Raw genomic sequence first — 12028 nt, forward strand, 5'->3', positions numbered from 1 at the left:
GAAAAGTCAACCACCCGAAGGAGGTACAAGTCGAAGTTGAGACAGACAACGTGGACCTGTTGATTGCAAGACTGTTCCGGGAGAACTAGAGACTTCAGTGAAAACACCTGAGCCAGAGACATGTACAGACTACTACTCCAGCAATGGTGTGGCAATCTGTTTCTGTTTCTTTTTCTTGTTCCAGGGTTCTTCTCATTCTTATTTGTTTCAGGATTTCCTATTTCTGTGACGGAGGACAGATGATGGAGAGGGAGGCCGATAGTGATGTTGATAGATGGAAGTCGGAGGAGAGAGTGATAGAATGATCAGGGCAACCTATGGTCAAACTCAGTACAGGGATTGTTAAGAGATCTGTTAGCCATGGAACTCGGAGACAGTGTGAGGGGCTATTGTCTGAGGAATATTGTATCTGTGAGTACTGTGGATCCCTAGTTGATGAGAAATGCATCCAACGATGCCAGTCCAAGAGTAATCTGTATTTGGGTGGGCATCCTTTAGAGGATTACCATTCCTTAGTGGGTAAGGACTTAAACCAGACTGAATGTTGGGTTTGCACTCACATGACTCAGGGGCAACATAATGTAGGATTAGTACCATTCCCATTAAATTTCTCTGAGGTCCTTGAATTACGGGGAGGGAGGTCCATAGATGGGAAGTATAACATCACCAGGTCCCCAAGTATAAACTCCACCTACTCCATAGATTGGTCTTTGCTGTGTCTGAACATTTCATACATAGAAAGACTGGAGAATTGGGAAGCAGACTTATTGGATCAGACAATGGCTCGCCACACCAGTAGTGATGAACACCAAAGTCGAGAAGAGAGGAACAAACTGAATGTGGTCTCTATTGGAAAAGTTCCTATGGGTAATTGTAAAAATGTTATTCAGGCTGAAACGTGTCTTGAACAGATGAGGACAATAGGCATAGGTAGTTTTGTTAAAACTTTAAGTGATATTGTACAGGATCGCAATATACCATATGTCATCCCAGATAATGTATACTATGTTTGTGGAAGAAGGGCATATTCTTGGTTATCTCTGAGTTCCAAGGGTTTATGTTTTTTAGGTAAATTGGTCCCAGAGGTAATGACCCTTACACATGATGAAATGATTGGTATCCATAAAACCGCACCACTTCCATACATACACACGCAGTATGAACATCGTGACAAAAGAAATATGATCCCGGGTGAAGAACATATAGCCACACAGTTGATTAGTAAAACAACTGGCTTCCAAATTTTGGTAGCATTAGATCCCACCAGGATTACTCGGGGAACTTAAAATTTTAGATACATCCAAGACCTGGCTAAATTAATAGACAACATCACCGAGATGTATGATGACACTTTTAGGTACACGGGTAAGGAGCTACAGGCTTATAAAAAAGAACTGGTACAACATAGGCTAGTGTTTATCTACCTGACCGCTATTACTGGTGGATATTGCATGACTTTGGCCACCCAATTTGGTGTCAAGTGTTGCACGTACATCACCAATAATACTAATGACCCCAAAGAGGTGATTGACCGGAGAATGGATGAAATCCTACAACTGAAATGGGAATTTTGGTAGGACCATAATACTTCCTTGTATGAGACTGAGGTAAAGGTAGAGGAATGGTTCTCATGGTTAAACCCTGTAAAATGGTTCTCCGGTATAGGGCAGTGGGCCCAGGAAATGATTGCTAGTGTAGGTAAGCTATTCTTATGCTTGTTGTCATTTTAGTAATTGGTTTATGTGTCAGATGTGTTCTTACTGTGTTAAAATGTGGAAAATGTACCACCAAGGTAAACCATGAAAATGAGATCATAATGGTGGTGAGTAGTGGTGGTATAGGTACTAAGGTTGATAAAGAACTGCATTACCATCCTGAAATTGAATGTACCATCAGATAATAATATGTGAATAGGCTTGGTCATGTATAATAAAATGTATTGCAAATGTTCCGTTAAACATCATAGATAATGTAGTCTCAATTCCCCCAAACTTCCCCTATAGATCCGCAGATGGTGTATAGGGTTGTTTTACCCTTTCCTGAAATACATTATTGAGAGTTCAATGACCGAGTTGTGTCCTACCATTTAGAACATTGAAGAATAATTTATTATGCACGACTAAACAGGTTAAGAATAGAATGTGATAGTTTTATGTTTTGCTATCAAAGGGTGGACTGTCAAAGTCAAATAATTGGATATGATAATTTTACAATTATTATCTGATGATATAGTCGTCTATAGTCTGATGGTGTTGCTTGGACACTACTTTGCGTCAGTGCAATCCAATGCGCATGAATGCGATTGCACAACACACATACACTGATGCACATGATGCTCATATATATATATATATATACACATATAAACACAGTTGCTCATATGTGTATTCACGTACATACACATAGATGCTCATATGTATGTTCACATACATACACATAGATGCACATATGCGAATGCATACACATAAAATGGTTCCCACACATTATAGTTAATAACCAGAGTTATTAAAGATATTGTTAGCTAATAATTATTATGTAATATGTACTGGGAGATCTAAGGTTCAGAATACAGTGGACATATCATGTTTGGTATAATACTAAATCCCTGTTTATTTGCAGACATCCGTTTCTATCGGCAAAGAAGTCGCAGCATGCGTCTGCTACTTATGGATGATAGGGAGTTATTGAATAGACTGTTATAACTTGTATGCAGTGTTGTAGCCAGTTTTAACAAGTTGTTCAGCGGGAAGCTACACAATGTGACTGTTGGAGGACTGAGTCATACCCCTGATGACACCGTATGAACTGTCCAATGACCAGATTGACCAGAAGCAAGAACCAATGAGAACCTTTCAATTTGTCCCTTTGTTAACTCTGAAACCTGTACGGTATATAAGCTGTGTCCTAAGTCCAGTGTACATACATCTTCTTTGCGACTGCAGACTTCTGGACTGATGACTGTATACTGGGAATAGTGCACATGCGTATGTATCGGCTGTACTGTATAATTGCTTCCTACTCTAATTGTTAAGTCTTACATTGTGTTACCCTTTCTTTAATAAATAACTTTTTGTGCTTTGGAACAACACGTTTGGACTGGAAAGCAACTCTTTCTTAAGCAACTTGCAGCGCTAAATAGCGACTTAAAGGTATTCATAGCACTCATTAATTATCGCCCTCTTCGCCGACTGAAAGACAAGGTTTAGCCATCTAAAAAGGTTAAACCTGTCTTAGTTCCTGATTAGGGTGCGCTAACTGCGCTTAGCGTGCCCTAACCAGGGTGTTTCAGTCACATTTTTGCTCGCGCTCTCCTGAATGCATGCATAAATGCCGGCGCCGGCGACAGAGCAACAATTGAATTGCTTTGTCGGGCGTGTAAAAAAAAAAGTTGTCTGAAAAACATTTGAATTCCCCCAAGTGAGTACCTTATTTCAATGAAAATACTACAGAGGAGTAACAGCCACAAGAGAGCTCATATACTGTATTTTAGGTAAAATATAACTATTGTGTTATTGCCTCTCAGCGAGACATAATAGTGACTGCATTACTGCTGCCTCTCCCTTCATGTAGTAACTGATCTTATAATAGCGACTGCATTATTGCTGCCTCTCCCTTCATGTAGTAACTGATCTTATAATAGTGACTGCATTACTGCTGCCTCTCCCTTCATGTAGTAACTGATCTTATAATAGAGACTGCATTACTGCTGCCTCTCCCTTCATGTAGTAACTGATCTTATAATAGCTACTGCATTACTGCTGCCTCTCCCTTCATGTAGTAACTGATCTAATAATAATGACTGCATTACTGCTACCTCTCCCTTCATGTAGTAACTGACCTTATAATAGCGACTGCATTACTGCTGCCTCTCCCTTCATGTAGTAACTGATCTTATAACAGCGACTGCATTACTGCAGCCTCTCCCTTCATGTAGTAACTGATCTTATAATAGTGACTGCATTACTGCTGCCTCTCCCTTCATGTAGTAACTGATCTTATAATAGCGACTGCATTACTGCTGCCTCTCCCTTCATGTAGTAACTGATCTTATAATAGCGACTGCATTACTGCTGCCTCTCCCTTCATGTAGTAACTGATCTTATAATAGTGACTGCATTACTGCTGCCTCTCCCTTCATGTAGTAACTGATCTTATAATAGTGATTGCATTACTGCTGCCTCTCCCTTCATGTAGTTACTGATCTTATAATAGTGACTGCATTACTGCTGCCTCTCCCTTCATGTAGTAACTGATCTTATTATAGTGATTGCATTACTGCTGCCTCTCCCTTCATGTAGTAACTGATCTTATAACAGCGACTGCATTACTGCAGCCTCTCCCTTCATGTAGTAACTGATCTTATAATAGTGACTGCATTACTGCTGCCTCTCCCTTCATGTAGTAACTGATCTTATAATAGCGACTGCATTACTGCTGCCTCTCCCTTCATGTAGTAACTGATCTTATAATAGTGACTGCATTACTGCTGCCTCTCCCTTCATGTAGTAACTGATCTTATAATAGCGACTGCATTACTGCTGCCTCTCCCTTCATGTAGTAACTGATCTTATAATAGTGACTGCATTACTGCTGCTTCTCCCTTCATGTAGTAACTGATCTTATAATAGTAACTGCATTACTGCTGCCTCTCCCTTCATGTAGTAACTGATCTTATAATAGTGACTGCATTACTGCTGCCTCTCCCTTCATGTAGTAACTGATCTTATAATAGTGATTGCATTACTGCTGCCTCTCCCTTCATGTAGTTACTGATCTTATAATAGAGACTGCATTGCTGCTGCCTCTCCCTTCATGTAGTAACTGATCTTATAATAGTGAGTTGGAGGAGTACTAGAGAGAATAGCCCCAGTCACCCTCATAGCCCTAATACTGTACTGAGAACGTAATCCACCTTCACAAGAAAAACGTGTTGATCTAATGTGTTGGATTAAGTAATGACTGCAGCTATTGACATTTGCTTTTTGATGTACATCTTTGTACAGAAAAAGGGAAATAATTCTCCCCCAGTCATAGAAAGAAGTAATTCTTTATTTTACAATTGATAAGAGCAAACAATCAGATATTGTCTTCAATCCTATCGCCAGGGGACATTGGACCTCTACGTCCAATGATTTGGAGGCTGGGGGGGGGGGGGAGTTGAGAGGGGGGCCCTGTCAATTTCTGATTGCAGCCCTGGTTAGTGGAAGAGAAGTTCCTAACTTGCAGCCAGAAGTGGCAGAGGAAGACACAGCTCCAATAGTACTGATACAGATCTGCTTGCAGGATCTGACAGAGATAACATGACTGAGAGGATGATATGGCAGCTAAAAATTGCCAAAGAGAAGGATTTCTGAAAGAAGTTGAGAGAGATTTCCTGATACGGAGCCACAGCCCACTTTTTACAGAAAGTGTTGAGAGCACAGAGTATAGAGTGTCGCAAGAGAGAGATTAGATGACTTGTAACCATTAACTCATCTCAAAAAGGAGTAATATAATGACACAGGGCCTGATTTTGAGGTGGGCGTAATTAAAATATCCAGTTTTAATTCTGCGCATGCATCCAGGATGAACTGTGAGTGTCTCCCAATGGTTACTGCTGGGGGACACGTATCCAAAATGCATGGAGATCCCTGCAATTTCAATAGTCATTCCTGGGTAGTGACTGGGGGATGGCTAATGGCGGCATCGAAAGATACAGTTCCACTGTGTCATGACTCTGGGGAAATTGGCCTCCAATGATGGAACAGGCTTTGCAGGCAGTGATACTAGCAGCACAAACTGAGGAGGTCTTAGATATGTTTTCCTCATATGATGGCACAAGACACAAGTAGATCAGAAGAATAGAACTTTAATGATGACAAGAATGGTTGGAGAGAATAGTGGTATAAGCACAGAACCAGTCCCGGTAATACGTAGTAATATACCACTAGACAGATGCTTGAAATGATCCGTGAATGACTGAAGACTTTATGCTGAAGCACTGGGTTGAGCTTAGGTAAAAGTCAGAGTTCTAGGAGCAAAGTGCTGAGCTATGCTCAGTAATAGCAAGAATACTGGGAGCCAGGTGCTGAGCTGTGCTCACTGGTTATTATTATTATTATATTTTATTTATAGGGTGCCACAAGTGGTCCGCAGTGCCGTACATACAATAAAGGGTACACAGAACATTACATTACAATACAGTAACCAAAATATAAACAGAACACAAGTAACAGTTAGCAACACAATTCTCCATACACAATACAGCTCTGAAGGTGAAGGCTGGCATAGAAGTGCTAGAAAAAAAGGCTGTGAGACAGTGGGGAGGAGGACCCTGCTCCTAGGAGCTTACAATCTAGGGGAGAGGGGAGACAGATAGATGACATGAGGCATGAGTGTGTAGAGGGGAACCTGAGTGCCAGAAGTAAGCAAGGTAGAGATGGCTGTGGATGGAGGGACAGAGACCTGTACTTGGAGCCAGGTGCTAAACTGTGCTCAGTGATTAGCAAGAGTTCTTAGATCCCGGTGCTCAGCTATGTTCAGTAATTGGCAGAAGATCTTGGAGCCAGGTGCTGAGCTATACTCAGTAAATAGCAGATGTTCTTGGAGCCAGTAAGTATACTGAGTCAGGAACAAACGAAGATCAGGCAGGAGCCAAAAGGAAACCTTTAGGAGACATTGCACAGACACTGACTGAGTGTCCAGGATGGATTTATATACCCAGTGCCTGCTGCTGGTTGGCAATATATGAACAGCTGATCGTAGGAGATATTTAAGATTAGTAACTGTAGGACCACATGATCAAACCAAGATGTCCACGCCCATGTACAGGAGAGGCGCTTGTGGACACCGTGGAACATCGCCATGCAGGTGAGTGAGAACCACTGGGTAGCAAGAATGGACATTTAGGTACTCAGGCAGTGTTTAGATGACTTCACGCGGCCAACGCCACGCATGGCTGTGGGGAGAGTGGGCATGCCAGAGAGGACACCTGAATCTGGACATGTGGAGCACAGTCCCGGGACCTCAGCCATAGTCTGACAGTCTGGGTCCTGACACACTGGCAGCAGTTGCCATGTTCTGACAGACATTCTAAGCAGCCATAGTTTTGCTCTAATGTCCGACCGTAGACCAGATGTCCGTTTGATGGTGTAAATCACCAGATTCTCAAAGGGGCCCACATCAGTTGTGGCGTTAGCATAAAACTGCAGTAGCTGCTACTACAAATGGGTTCACCTCTGAATCACCCACATAGTGTTAGAGTAGAGTGCTCTGTGTGTGCTGTCACCTCCTTGAACCGCCGAAGTTATGACCTCCATCCCAACAAGTCAGTCACTGTGCATGAATGGTTCTCTAAACTTCTCTCTTCCAGCCTTTGCAGTAGGATGTGCCCTTGAGTGTCTCCTTGTACACTACAGGCAGAGACCCCACTATACCACTGTGTCTGCTTGTACACTATGGGCAGAGACCCCACCATACCACTGTCACCTTATACACTACAGGCAGAGACCCCACTATACCACTGTGTCACCTTGTACACTACAGACAGAGACCCCACTATACCACTGTGTCACCTTATACAGTACAGGCAGAGACCCCACTATACCACTGTGTCACCTTATACACTACAGGCAGAGACCCCACTATACCACTGTGTCACCTTATACACTACAGGCAGAGACCCCACTATACCACTGTGTCACCTTATACAGTACAGGCAGAGACCCCACTATACCACTGTCACCTTGTACACTACAGGCAGAGACCTCACTATACCACTGTGTCACCTTATACACTACAGGCAGAGACCTCACTATAACACTGTGTCACCTTATACAGTACAGGCAGGGACCCCACTATACCACTGTGTCACCTTATACAGTACAGGCAGAGACCCCACTATACCACTGTGTCACCTTGTACACTACAGGCAGGGACCCCACTATACCACTGTGTCACCTTATACACTACAGGCAGAGACCCCACTATACGACTGTGTCACCTTATACACTACAGGCAGAGACCCCAATATACCACTGTGTCACCTTATACACTACAGGCAGAGACCCCACTATACCACTGTGTCACCTTATACACTACAAGCAGAGACCCCACAATACCACTGTGTCACCTTGTACACTACAGGCAGAGACCCCACCATACCACTGTGTCACCTTGTACACTACAGGCAGAGACCCCACCATACCACTGTGTCACCTTATACACTACAGGCAGAGACCCCAATATACCACTGTGTCACCTTATACAGTACAGGCAGAGACCCCACCATACCACTGTGTCACCTTATACACTACAGGCAGAGACCCCACTATACCACTGTGTCACCTTGTACACTACAGGCAGAGACCCCACTATACCACTGTGTCACCTTATACACTACAGGCAGAGACCCCACTATACCACTGTGTCACCTTATACAGTACAGGCAGAGACCCCACTATACCACTGTGTCACCTTGTACACTACAGGCAGAGACCCCACTATACCACTGTGTCACCTTATACACTACAGGCAGAGACCCCACTATACCACTGTGTCACCTTATACAGTACAGGCAGAGACCCCACTATACCACTGTCACCTTGTACACTACAGGCAGAGACCTCACTATACCACTGTGTCACCTTATACACTACAGGCAGAGACCTCACTATAACACTGTGTCACCTTATACAGTACAGGCAGGGACCCCACTATACCACTGTGTCACCTTATACAGTACAGGCAGAGACCCCACTATACCACTGTGTCACCTTGTACACTACAGGCAGGGACCCCACTATACCACTGTGTCACCTTATACACTACAGGCAGAGACCCCACTATACGACTGTGTCACCTTATACACTACAGGCAGAGACCCCAATATACCACTGTGTCACCTTATACAGTACAGGCAGAGACCCCACTATACCACTGTGTCACCTTATACACTACAAGCAGAGACCCCACAATACCACTGTGTCACCTTGTACACTACAGGCAGAGACCCCACCATACCACTGTGTCACCTTATACACTACAGGCAGAGACCCCAATATACCACTGTGTCACCTTATACAGTACAGGCAGAGACCCCACCATACCACTGTGTCACCTTATACACTACAGGCAGAGACCCCACTATACCACTGTGTCACCTTGTACACTACAGGCAGAGACCCCACTATACCACTGTGTCACCTTATACACTACAGGCAGAGACCCCACTATACCACTGTGTCACCTTATACAGTACAGGCAGAGACCCCACTATACCACTGTGTCACCTTGTACACTACAGGCAGAGACCCCACTATACCACTGTGTCACCTTATACACTACAGGCAGAGACCCCACTATACCACTGTGTCACCTTATACACTACAGGCAGAGACCCCACTATACCACTGTGTCACCTTATACACTACAGGCAGAGACCCCACTATACCACTGTGTCACCATTGATATATATATATTTGACCTCCCGCTGCCACCACTGTGTATCGGTATGTAGTGCATTGTCCAGCATTCACCCCATACATTCACCCCATACATTCGCCCCATACATTCACCCCATACATTCACCCCATACTGTACATTCTTAGCTGCATCTGGGAATTCTGCATTCTGTACTTGCTGCATACTGTTTAACCCTTTGCTATTCTGCGCCTCATTTCTACCAGTTAATAAATCGTTTCCTAGATAATCAATTGTGGTTTTGGGGGTTTTGCAACAAATTTTTCCAAAACACAAAAATCTAATATTCTTCTCCAAACTATTATATTATATAACTTCTCAGAATGAGTCATATTTAGAAATAAAAGAAACAGGTGTGCTGGTCTATGCACTATAATGTATACTGTCTATGCACTATAATGTAGGGGTGTGCACCGGCCACTTTTTTCGTGTTTTGTGTTTTGGTTTTGGATCTGGATCTTTCTTCGTGTTTTGGATCTGGATTGGTTTTGCCAAAACCACCCTTCCGTGTTTTGGGTTCTGGGTTTTGTGTTTTGGATCTGTATTTTTTTGAAAAAAAGCATAAAAACAGCTAAAATCACAGAATTTGTAGGTTTTTCTGCTCCTTTGCTATTATTAACCTCAATAACCTTAATTTCCACTCATTTCCAGTCTATTCTGAATACCTCACACCTCACAATAGTGTTTTTATGTCCAAAAGGTTGCACCGAGGTAGCTGGATGACTATGCTAAGCGACACGAGTGGGCGGCACAAACACGTGACCCATCTAGGCGTGAAACTGCAGTGGCAGACAGGATGGCATTGAAAAACTAGGCCCCAAACTGTACATAATGCAAAGAAAAAAAAGAGATGCAAGATGGAATTGTCCTTGGGCCCTCCCACCCACACTTATGTTGTATAAACAGGACATGCACACTTTAACAAACCAATCATTTCAGCGCCAGGGTCTGCCACACAACTGTGGCTGAAATGATTGGTTCGTTTGGGCCTCCACAAAACAAGCTGGCAATTTATCTGTCCCTGCACAAACTGGCTCTACGGAGGCAAGATGTCATCCTCATCCTCCTCATCCACCGATTCCTCACCCTCTTCAGTGTGTACATCCTCATCCTCACAGAGTATTAATTCGTCCCTGCTGGAACCACAGGTCCCTCTGTACGTTCTGGAGGCTGGTCTCCCTGGAAGAGTTGATAATTCATTTTATGAACATCATCTTCTCCACATTTTGTGGAAGCAACCTCCTACGCCTTTCGCTGACAAGGTTCCCGGCTGCACTAAACACTCTTTCGGAGTACACACTGGAGGGGGGGCAACTCAGGTAAAATAGAGCCAGTTTGTACAGGGACCTCCAAATTGCTTCTTTTTCCTGCCAGTACAGGTACGGACTGTCTGACATGCCTACTTGGATGCTGTCACCGATGTAATCCTTTAACAGACAGACGCACGCTTGTCGCTGCTGCTTTGAGGATTCAAGTGCGGCTACAGCCCACACAATTCACAAAGACAGAAAAAAAAAAAGAATATTTTTATTATTTGTGGAGCACACTTTGAGGGTTACACCACCCTTTAACAGACAGACGCACGCTTGTCGCTGCTGCTTTGAGGATGCAAGTGCGGCAACAGCCCACACAATTCACAAAGACAGAAAAAAGAAGAAGAATATTTTAATTGTTTGTGTAGCACACTTTGAGGGTGTCACCACCCTTTAACAGACAGACGCACGCTTGTCGCTGCTGCTTTAAGGATGCAGGTGCGGCTACAGCCCACACAATTCACAAAGACCGAAAAAAAAAGAACAATATTTTAATTGTTTGTGTAGCACACTTTGAGGGTGTCACCACCCTTTAACAGACAGACGCACGCTTGTCGCTGCTGCTTTAAGGATGCAGGTGCGGCTACAGCCCACACATTTCACAAAGACAGAAAAAAGAACAATATTTTTATTGTTTGTGTAGCACACTTTGAGGGTGTCACCACCCTTTAACTGACAGACGCACGCTTGTCGCTGCTGCTTTGAGGATGCAAGTGCGGCTACATCACACACAAGTCACAAACACATTAAAAAAATAGTTTCTTTTATTTTTTGGAGCACTTTGAGAGTTACACCACCCTTTAACAGACAGACGCACGCTTGTCGCTGCTGCTTTAAGGATGCTGGTGCGGCTACAGCCCACACATTTCACAAAGACCGAAAAAAAAAGAACAATATTTTAATTGTTTGTGTAGCACACTGTGAGGGTGTCACCACCCTTTAACAGACAGACGCACGCTTGTCGCTGCTGCTTTAAGGATGCAGGTGCGGCTACAGCCCACACATTTCACAAAGACCGAAAAAAAAAGAACAATATTTTAATTGTTTGTGTAGCACACTTTGAGGGTGTCACCACCCTTTAACAGACAGACGCACGCTTGTCGCTGCTGCTTTGAGGATGCAGGTGGAATCTAGACGGGATTTGGAACCGAGGACACACTACCTCCATCAATTGTCTAAATCCCACTGCACTAATGTCGGATACCGGACGCACGTCTAACACCAACATAGCAGTCAAGGCCTCAGTTATACGTTTT

The 12028-nt window shown here is 43.6% G+C and overlaps 1 pseudogene; it reads left to right on the top strand.

Annotated features, from left to right (window-relative positions):
- The first annotated feature begins 239 nt into the window (after positions 1-239).
- Positions 240-12028, top strand: part of LOC148506845 (uncharacterized) — an 84049-nt pseudogene continuing 72260 nt past the window's right edge.

The sequence above is a fragment of the Taudactylus pleione genome, unplaced genomic scaffold (assembly GCF_031769625.1).
Source record: "Taudactylus pleione unplaced genomic scaffold, aTauple2 ptg000393l, whole genome shotgun sequence".
NCBI classification, from domain to species: domain Eukaryota; kingdom Metazoa; phylum Chordata; class Amphibia; order Anura; family Myobatrachidae; genus Taudactylus; species Taudactylus pleione.